Source organism: Balaenoptera physalus, assembly GCF_965194825.1.
Source record: "Balaenoptera physalus genome assembly, chromosome: 5".
Taxonomy (NCBI): domain Eukaryota; kingdom Metazoa; phylum Chordata; class Mammalia; order Artiodactyla; family Balaenopteridae; genus Balaenoptera; species Balaenoptera physalus.
This window is the reverse complement of record NC_138884.1, coordinates 97079249-97088574: the sequence shown is the minus strand read 5'-3', so window position 1 is coordinate 97088574 and position 9326 is coordinate 97079249. Positions and strand designations below refer to the sequence as shown.

The 9326-nt window shown below is 42.1% G+C and overlaps 1 long non-coding RNA gene across 1 annotated transcript in view; it reads left to right on the top strand.

Moving 5' to 3' along the window:
* The window catches only part of LOC309662139, a 165446-nt gene that overhangs the window by 109916 nt on the left and 46204 nt on the right, over positions 1-9326 (top strand). The window lies entirely within an intron of this gene.

Here is a 9326-nt window from a genome sequence, read left to right as displayed (position 1 = left end):
GGTGTCAATGTGTCTTGGGAATATTAAAGTGAAAATGAGAATTGTAAGTAGAATTTCAGTCTTTTCTGAGGGTAGAAGAAAATGCCCATTATTCATGAGTCTAAGATTAGTCTTTTATTAATTAATAAAGAAATACTTCTTGAATGTTCCAAAGAGTATGTGTGTGGTCAGCCAGAGGCTCACCTCTGCACTGGCAATGCTTGGTCAGAGGAGCAGGATTATTGGGCTGTGGGCAAGGGCAGGAAGCAGTGAGGTGCTAGTAAATGTTTAACAACTGGCTCTCAGGGGAAAAAAAAGCCCTGATTAGCAGCATTTGCCAATTTCCACGGTAAAAACTCCCACTATGACCAATTTCAAGCTACCCAATGACTGTCATTTCATACAGATTTGGGAAGGGATGTGTCCCGTTGGCTCTCATCAGCTGGTACAACATGGCACATCCCTGCAAAGAGTTTTCAGGGACAGAAGACACACAGAAGTTGTTTCCATTTGGGGCTCTTCTAAACACCTGCATTTGGACTTTAAAACATTGTAGATATAGTGAAGGTGAGCTGTTTAAGGATTTCTCTTCCTTTCTTTGGTTTTTTGATTTTTTTTTTCCAAATGAAAAATAAATTAAGACTCCACTGATAACATGAAGGACAATACCATTTATATCCTCCTAGATATGTCTTAACATTAAAGACCACTGAGACCAAGTCCTGGGCTGCTTCAAATATGGGATGCTTCACGAAGCCAACACATCAAATGACAAATCCATCTAGGTGAGTGGAACCCTTGCTGGATTTTTTTTTTTACTGAACTGTGATTCCAGTTTTAATTTTTTAGCGATGTGTTATATGAGAGATTAAAGGCCTTTTGTCAGTGATTCATTTAAGTCAATTATGAATAAGTTGACATTCCTGGGAAGCCTTTGAATATTTTATGATGTGTACTGACAGCACTGCTAATTGGAGACAGATATACTTACCTGCTCCAATTCACTGTTTCCCCAGTGCAGCCTCCCAACTCCATCCATCTTAGAGCTGCTATGTTTAAAAATTATTCTAAAACCATTCAAAACAGAGTGAGAATAAAAGGACTATACGATACGATCCTACTGTTCTGAGTCCCTTAACACCTTAAGGGACTGAAAAGTGTCATTTCTGACCTAGATTCTTTGTAGGTTGGGGTGGAGTTTATCTTATCAGGTGGTCTTCCCAGGCTGTGCTTAGTAGGGCTGAATTAGCTGATCTGTCTGAGAAATATGTGCTCTGTGTGTTCCCCACAAAGCAACTGTTCAATCATAATTTGAGGATGACGGTGGTGGCAGAACCTCCGAGGAGGCCTAAGATGACCCAGCTCCTGTCAGTTCTTTGGATGGAGTGTGCGGTGCTGTGCTTTCCTTTACCCCAGGCAACATCATCTATCGTAATCCAGGGCCTACATCAGCTATTGTAATCCAGGCACTGAAACTAGGGAGGGTGGGACGGATGATTAAGCCACATGCCCACCAGGATGTTTAGAACAATGCACAGTAATGTGTGTTCAAGGATGCTTTTCTTGGTTGCCTATAATAGCTAAAAATTTGAAAACAATATAAATGTCTCCAGTCAGGAAACTAAAAAATTAAATTATGTTTCAGTAATACAATGAAATTCTATGCAACCACTAAAAATATTAACAAAAATGTATGTTTATGTAGTAGGGTTCTCCAGATTATGTATATATATATATATATATATATATATATATATATATATATATTCTGCAAGCTGGGAGCTCAGGAAGCCAGTGGTCCCAGTTTGAAGACCTCAGAACCAGGGGAGCTGATGGTATAGGAGAAGACCAATGTTCCAGCTTAAATAGTTAGGCAGAGGAGAGTGAATTTGGGGATTGAATGATGCCTACCCACATTGGGAAGGGCAATCTGCTTTACTCCATCTACTGATTCAAATGCTAATCTTATCTGGAAATGCCCTCCCAGACACATCAGAAATAGCATTTAGCCAAATATCTCAGAACCTGGTGGTTGGTCAAATTGACATATAAAATTAATCATCATAATTTTTTAGCCCCAAATGAATGAATGATGTATAATTAAGTACACATTTATAGTATATCTTATTTATGTAAAAGATGTATATATACATATATATGCTTATAAATGGAAGGATTAAGGAGTTTGGGGATTATGAATATTCTTTTTTCTATTTTGTCTATCTACATTTGTATATTGAACAGACACCATGTAATGATGAAATAATGGCAAAAGCTTAAAAATAAAAACAGAAAATTTTTATAAATACTCAGTTCAAGGGAGATCTTCATGAGGCTCTGGTCACGCCCCTGCCTTCCTAGACTTAGTCCCTCCTACCCCCATCCCTTATGTCTCCCCTTCCTCCCACCCCCGATCCTCCCTTAAGGGGAATGCAACAGGAACCCCATATGGTAGATTGAATAGTTTTGCTGCCTACACCTAAGGAGTCTCCCTCCCCAGGACCATATTGTGAAGATGAAGACCAGCATACCAGAATTTTCTCATGAAAGTCAGGGAAACTGGGACCATTGAAAAATCCCAGCAGGGAAGAAGGTCACTGCTGGAATCCAGTGGCCGGGGTGCAGGTAATGGACCACCCTGGTCAGCATCATCACTGACTCAGACACCCAGACCTTGCTCTAGGTTTCCCTTAACTTCTCTCCCTTCCTCAGATATGCTTCTGCCACAAAAGTGCAGAGCCTGGAGAAATACTCAAGTAGCTAATCAAGATGCAGCTGCCGGTCGGCTCAATTCTACTTAATGTCTATGTCAGCGCAGCCTCCTCTAAGTCTCAGTCCGAGAACTGTGCTTTTAGCTTTCTGAAATGGAAGCATGTCTCAAGAGGAGGATTAGCCAATTGGCGAAAGAACAAAGAATCAATTTAGTTTAAAATAGTTCCTTTAATGGTGGTATTTTGCATCCACAGTTACTTTCCAAGGCACGGTGTGCTTTTGTCTGGAATCCTCGGGGAGCCGAGAGTGGGCTTGCTTTTCGCCCTGAGACAGGGAGGGGTTGCAGTGGACCCCCTGCTTTCTGTTGGATGAGAAGCTGAGCCAGAAAAGGATAAAACTTTTAAACTATCTGAAATGCGATGGCAACTGCTTAGGGTGTTTCTTGGGTGTTTTATCTTCAATAAAAAGAAGAGAGAAAATTATCAAAACCTATAGAGAGAGGATAGTTAAAGAATTTATAGCCTTGCCTATACGCAGACTAATTGATTAGGAGAAATGGTCTAACAAGGTCCCCTGGCCCTGAAATATATCCCTAGCAACACAGGGATTCAAAACTGTTGCTTTAAAGTAAAAAGTCTCTTATTGCATGGTTAGCCAAATAATTAGGACATGTACCTCATTTGAAGTAGGAAACTGGATTTGGGCAACACTATCTAATAACTGAACTCAGGAATAATTCTAAACTTTGAGTTACAGAAAGAAAGCGCTGATTACTTCTTTAACGTCACCACAAGAAATTTCCTCCCCCTCTCAAGATTAAATGACACATGATTCTAGCTTTTTTGTTGCTTTGTTTTGCTCTCCAAGAGTTTAAAGGTAAAGCAATACACAAGTTGAAAAATATGAAAAAATACATATACTTTAATTTTCTGAACAGCTACTAAATGCCAAACACCAGGTATCAGTTACTTCTTTCCTGTATGATAATTGTGAAATGTAGACATGAGGCAGGAGATAGGTGGGCCCCAGGCTGGAGTCTGTCCCCTGTGGACAGATAAAGATAATAGCAGAGCAGAGCAGAGACAGCTGAGCCCTGCCCAGATAAAAGATAAAGAGACCACATATCCCTCATTCTTGAAGAACTTCCTCACTATATGTGCTCTGAAAGGCTCCTTGGAGGTCAAAAGGGGAGGGGGCACCACCCCATAGTAGGTGATGCCAACCTACCCATAAGCCTCTGTGCTATAATCCATCTTGGCTAGGAGATGCACGCAGAACATGGGAGGACCCTGAGAAAAACCAAATATGGACTCAGAACCAGACAAAGCAAGGTGATTGGCCAAAGGAAACCCAGAAGAAATGCCTCATATATAAGTGATTCAAGGTACCACGAGGGCGTGACTCTTTCTCTGAGCCCGCCCGTGTGTCTAGCCACATGTACCCTTTTTCCTCCTAATAAACACTTTACTTGTTTCACTACTTTCCATCATTTTTTGGAAATTTATTTCTACAAAGCCGATGGGCCAGGGCCGTGTCACTGGCCACTGGCCCTGTGGTCTAGTGGGTAGGATTCAGTGCTCTCACTGCCGTGGCCTGACTCCAGTCGCTGGCTGAGGAACTGAAATCTTGCTTCAAGCTGCTGCAGGCCGAGGCCATCCGAGATCAGACATTATTATTACTCCCATTTATCAGATCCAAAAACCAAGGCCAATGAGTTTCATCTTCCCTAAGACATTCCAGCCAGGAAGTGGTTGAGCCAAATTTTCAACTTTGGCTTTAAAGGTGCCTGGCTTCTGAGAAGCCACACGACCTTCTAGATACGTAATAGCATCCACGTATAAAGAGAGAGTTGTATTTTAGAAAACCTAGAGATGAGAGTGAAATTATCTAAAAAGGATTTGTTCAGCAGGCAAATGTGAGATGAATCAAGTATGTAGGCTGGAGAAAGGAAGCGTTAGGGTGATGGAGTGGATCCTGAACCCTTCCAAATGCTAAAGCATCCTACAATCCACGGAGAAAGGAGGAAGGCAAGATTAGATGACAGACAGAAATGTCAGGGTGAAAACCAACACAAGGGGGTCAGTCATGAGTTCTTGGGAGACTGGGTCCTGCCAGAGCCCAGCACAGATCCTTGGTATTCCATAAATATTTTCCAAATGAAGAAGCAGCGTACTTCAGGACATGGATGTTGAGGACCTAGACCGAGGCTGAAATTACCAGCACGTAGAGTCCAGGTTTTCGTGTCTTAAGTAGTTCCCATGCGACCTGGTACCTGGCTCTATTTAACCTAAAAAACAATCCAACCTAGGACATTTTAGTGCAGAAGTTCCGCAGCAGAGTTTCATGGATAGGCTTGGTTGGGGAAGGAAGTTCTACATGGCTGGGTGCGGGGGCCGTCAGTTGTAGCGTTTATGCACAATACAGTTTTTAGAGAGCATGTAAAAATTTTTTTTCCCTTTTAAGAATGCTGATTTTAATTTATTTATTTTGAGGATGGCATAATTTTTTTATTCCTTGTTTTATTGTGGTTAGACATACATAACATAAAATTTACCATTTTAAGCATTTTTTTCACAAACTATTGGCTATGTTCCTCATGTTGTACAATACAGTCCTATGGCCTATCTTACCCCCAACTGTTTGTACTTCTCACTCCCCACCCCTATATTGTCCCTCCCCCCTCCCCACTGGTAACCACTAGCTTGTTCTCTATATGTGTGAATCTGCTTCTTTTTTGTTATATGCACTAGTTTGTTGTATTTTTAGATTCCACATATAAGTGATATCAGAGTATATGTACATTTTAATGAGGAAAGAGAACCCATAGGCTTTATCAGATTTTGAAGGAGGGCTCTGAATTATTAAAAAATATAATGATAATACTAAGATGAAGTAATGAGAAAACGAAGATTCAGAGACTGGCTTTTCCATTCTACTCATTTTCTTCTCTCTATCTCAAAAACACCAAAGTTATTTTTGACTGACTATCTTTTTTATGCTGTCCTCCTTCCTTAAATGCTGTCCCCTCAACATGTTTTTCAGCTAACTCCTCTACATCCTTTGGACCCCAGAACTTTCATCAAGTCTTTCCTGACTACTGTAGGTCACATGGATTTAATTTCTTCCTGCTCTGAATTCCTATAGAACACATGCTGTATCCTACACAATTTACCCTTGAATTATATAGTGTCTGTCATTATTGTTTCACAAAGTGGATTTTTTCATGCTAATAGATTAACAGATCTTTGGGCAGAGGGACCACATTGTAGATTAGTGGCTCAGAGTGCACACGTGGCTGAGTCTTTTTCCCTTACCACGTGCCCTTGGGCAAGCTATTAAACCTCCTCACCTCTTGGTTTTCTCTTCTGTAGAATGATGATAAGAACAGAACCTTCACCGTTCAGTTCATGGAAGGATAAATGAGGTAACGCATAAAAGGTGCTTAGCACCAAACAATAGGAACAAATACATTGATTTTTATTGATTGTAAAGCAATCATTGTAAAACAATACATTGATTTTAACTATTACGGCATATTTATTATTACCTTCTATTTCTACCTTCTACTACAGGGGCTTCTCTGCTCTCACTCTTGAATTCTGAGACACTGGGAAAGCCACTTAAGCCTGTTTAGTCTCCGTTTCCTCATCTTTGAAACAAGGTGATAGTATTTGTAAATAGGTTTCTTGTAGGCTTCAAATGAGATAATGAACGTAGTATTGTTTTGGAACCCTAACCTCACAACAACCCCAGCCAGGAGGTCAGAGTCCTTCCCTAGATTTTCAAACTGAAGCCTTAATCTCCATTGTGATGTATGAGATAAGAGCTTCCAGGAGCAAAGTCACCAAACTTTCTTACCGAAGTTAAGAGAGAACACAGGTGATACGCAGAAAGAAGCTGATCTGGGAGAGGGAGTGAGGGATGCAGTGAGCCCCTCGGTCTCCTTAACCCAGGCTCTTTCCCTGCCTTCGTGCTTTACCTGAATCAATGACCCCAGCACCCTCCACTGGCCTCCGTGGCCTGCTCTTTCAAAGAAGCTAGTTAGGTACCCATCTGGGCTTCTGGAGTAGCCTTTGACGAATACAGAGAGGCAAGAACAAAGCTAGCAATTCAGCAACAGAAAGGATGGCAGGACACAAGCGAATTTTTCTCTCTTCGTGATTTGTTTCCAATCAAAAGAGAAATGGAGGAAATCTTGGCAACTTTAGAGAGAAGTCAGACAGCATCCCTGCCACTGTCCTGACAGAGCAGAGGAGGGATCAACACTCTTCTCTCCATGGAATTTGAGGTACACATTTTCCTCTCGACTTGTGGAGCCCCCAGACGTTTGGGAGAAGCACTCCAATGCAGTGCAGGGTTTTGGCGAAAGCTTGCTCCAGGGCACTTGAATCTTTTCAGACGGTGGCAGCAACCCTGACCCCTCCAGTGTGGTAAAAAACTAAAGTTTTGGGGATTGAGGAAAACTGGAGCTTCATCAATTATGCTGATCGGGCTCTTATTAAGGCATATGTAGTTTTGTGGCTAAAAAAACTTAACAGAAGGAAGGTTACACACATCTCTAGAATCTAGGGCTTAAATTACCTTTCCAGCCAGGAAATAAATGTTACCTAAATGCCTAACCTGAAACCCTGAAGCTGTAGTCAGAGCTTTTACACATGTGTGTGTACATGCACATACGTATATGAGGTACATGACGTATGTATACGGTATCTGTATATCACTGTATCCTGGTAGCTGCAGAGATGTATAAGACTTGGTCCAACACAGATTTTTCCCCTCTCTGTGCAGATGATCATTTCATAAAGCTAAGGTTGTAGGGATCATGGCGAAGCCTGTATTTTATGTATTTTCAGAATAGAAATTTACCCTCTTAGAGGCAGTGTCTTAGGGGCTTCTAAGGAGTCTTCATTTTTTTTATACAACTGATTTTCAAGTAAGCGATTATGAAAGTAATAAATGTTTGTGTCAGAGAACGTGAAAAAAGTGTATAAAACTCCAAGGAGATAATGAAAATCACCCCCCAGGAGACCTTTTTGAGAGGAAAGGGATCCTTTGGCTATTTCAATATAAACTCCTTTGCATTCAATTCAGTTGGAAAAACATTCACTGTGCCCGGAAGATCTCTGAGTAGGGTGTTGCCGGGAATGCATATTAGAGTCCCACTCAGCCCTCTTCAAGGACCTGGTGATGGAGGAAAGGCTCTAATGATTGTCCTGATTGTCCTTACATGAAATTCAGCACTACCTCGAGGATGACTGTTAGAATAAGGTTCCAGCCTAATCACACTTGTCATATTTGCCAAGCCACTGAGGGCTTTGGTGTAGAACAGAAGCCTTTCAAACTCCAATAACAGCCTAGATAAAATGTGAAAACAGCCTTTTATCCTTTTTTCCTAACGTCAGGCTCCAAATGACGAAGTTCACCTAAGACAAGACAGCAGTGCAGCAAACAGCTGATGGCAAAGCTGTCCTCACTTGCCTTGTCGTTTAGGTGACTTGGGGAGGAGGCTCGTCAGAAAGATGTGATGCAGATTGGGGCAGACCATTAACCAGCTGGGTGTCTCCCATGGGTGGGTTGAAATCACCCTTACCAATTGCTTGAGTCAGGTTGTACAAAAGCTATCAGCTGCTACTAGCTTTTGACTCACCACCGGTTTCTTCTAGTCATTTCTTATTACTGTCTTCAAGCGTAAACGCTTCTGTAAGACGACTGCATTTACCCTTTGGGTAACATGTGCTTGGGAGGAACTTATATTTTCAGGGGAGGATTTGGGGTAGAAGAGGAGGCAGTGGAGGTTGGTGGGGGCATCGAGGCTACAGATGAGTTTTTGCAATTATGGGTGTGCACAAGGCAACCTCGTTTCCAAATGATTCCAGGACGCCCTGGAGCCTCTGTGCCTCCCGCAGGTGGTTTTACTGCCTCTGTAGTAGATCTCTGCTTGTAGGTGACAGTGCTATAGGTGAGACAGAGGCAGTGCAAATGTCTCCACGTGTACCCACCGCACCCACCTGCATACCTTACAGCAAGCTTGAGCAGAGCAATCAGAGGAGGGGAAAAAACACGGCATAACGAAACAAAACAAAACAAAACTTCACGCAGTGACGAAGAAAATACACAAGCGAGAGAGGATTAGTAAGCAACTGTAATGATGGGTTTGGGGTTAGCTCTGCGTTTTAAATTAAAATCCGAAAATAAATTCCTGTCGGTTAGGAAGAACTAAGCATCTCCTTGTGAACTGTCCATAGCTGCTCAGATGCTGATTATCTTTCTTTTCTGCAGGCATTTTGGGGAAATAAGCAAGGAAGGAAATAAACCCGCACTGTTTGAAATGCTTCCTTTCATACACGCCATCGTGTCCTCTGGCCATTGTCACCTCAGGCAGCTTGGTGGTTCACCGTAGTCATTCTGTTGTGTGAAGGTGGAAGGCCAGGGATTTCAGAAGACTTAAGGGCATCTTTCTCCTCTAAGGATGCAGGAGGCTCCATGGCTGCCCATATTCCTTTGGGCCACTGGAGTATGATGTGGTTGGGGTGTTGTGTCGCCTTGGTTCTAAGGGGTCCACCCCTGGAACTAGCATCTCATCCCTGCATCCATTCCAGAATTAAATCCTCCTGACCTTTTAAGGATTTCATCTC